The following is a 1,728-nucleotide window of genomic DNA, read 5'->3' as shown; positions in this document are numbered from 1 at the left end:
ATTTGCCTCTCTAGTGCAGGGCTTAAAGGCATGTGCTACCATACCCGGCTATTTGACTATCTTAACACCTTCCTATAAAGCATTCTTTCTTTAAAAAAATTTTATTTTTTTTTTTATTTATGTGTGTGTATTTGTGTGTGTCTGTGTGTGTGTGTGTGTGTGTGTGTGTGTATGTGTATCTATGTTTGGAGGGTGAGTAATGTGTGTAGATGCTCTTGGAGGCCAGAAGAGGGTGTCAGATATCCTGGAACTGTAGTTACAGGTAGTTGTGAGCCATCTAACATGGGTGCTGGGAACCAAACTTGGGTCCTATGTAAAAGCAGTATGAACTCTTAACCTCTGAGCCTGTCTCTCAGCCCTGAAAACATTCTTTTTAAATTTTTATTTATTTTGGGGTGTGGGGGGGAATCAAATGCCATAGGGTGCATGGAGGTCAGAGGACAAATCTGCAGGAGTCAACTCTCTTTTACCATGTAGGTCCTGGGGATTGAATCCAAGTTGTCAGTCTTGGCAGCAAGCAATTTTCCCCTGAGCCATCTTTTTTTTTTTTCTTTTTTTTTTTTTGGTCATTTTGAGACAGGGTCTCCCTGTAGCCCCAACTGGTCTGGAACTCAGTACGTACGTAGACCAGGCTGGCCTTGAAGTCACAGAGATCCGCCTGCCCCCCCTCCCTCCTGAGTGCTGGGATTAAAGGCTTGCACCACCACACCTGGCTATCACTACTATTTTTAAGCATAGTTCTGGAGGTACTAACCCATTCACAGTCAAAACACAGACAATAGATGTTTAAAAATTGGAAAATCTGGGTGGAAACATTTGTAGGTAAAATTATTATATACCTGGAAAATTCAAGAAAATTAGCTGAAAATTTTTCACATTCAAAATTGATGTATTTATACAAATTACAACTAATAAAAGCACATCATTGAAGAGAAATCCATTTACAATAGCAACAACAAAATTCGAAGGATATATGCATGTGAAAGCATATGCAAATGCTAGGGCTGGAGTGTAGCTCAGTGGTAGAACACTAGCCTAGCACTTGTGAGGGTCAAAGCTTAGCACACACAGCACAGACAAACAAACATACAAACAAAACAGAGAAAACACAACACCTAGGTGAAAACTTTAAAATGCTCTTAAAAGGGGGGCTGGAGAGATGACTCAGCGGTTAAGAGTATTGGCTGCTTTTGTAGAGGACCTGGGTTTGTTTCCCAGCATCTGTTTAGCAGCTAACAGCTGTCCATAACTCCAGTTCCAGAGGATCTGACACCCTCTTATGGCCTCCGTGGGCATTGCCTGATATGGGTCTACTTTATTTTTTATTAATTTTATTTTATGTTTATGAGTGTATTGCCTGCATGTATATGTGTACCTGTGTTGTGCAATGCCCATGGAGGTCAGAAGAGGGTGTCAGATCCCCCAGAACCAGAGTTACGGATGGTTGTGAGCTGCCATGTGAGTGCTGGGAACCGAACCTGGGTCCTCTGCAAGAGCACCCAGTGCTCTTAAACCCTGTGCCATCTCTTTTTGGCTTTCTGAGGCAGAGTCTTCCTATGTAGAGCAGGCTGGCCTCGAAGTCCTGCCTTCGCCTCTGGAATGTTGGGATTTCTAGTGTGCACCACAGTGCCTGGACTTTGAATAACCACATTTTAAAATACTAAGAAAAAAAGAAAAAAAAAAAACAAGGCTTGGAAAGAAGAAAAGGAGAAAGAGGGAGGGGAGGGG

Source organism: Nannospalax galili, unplaced genomic scaffold (assembly GCF_000622305.1).
Source record: "Nannospalax galili isolate Female #2095 unplaced genomic scaffold, S.galili_v1.0 scaffold4658, whole genome shotgun sequence".
Classification (NCBI taxonomy): domain Eukaryota; kingdom Metazoa; phylum Chordata; class Mammalia; order Rodentia; family Spalacidae; genus Nannospalax; species Nannospalax galili.
Note: the sequence above shows the minus strand (reverse complement) of the source record.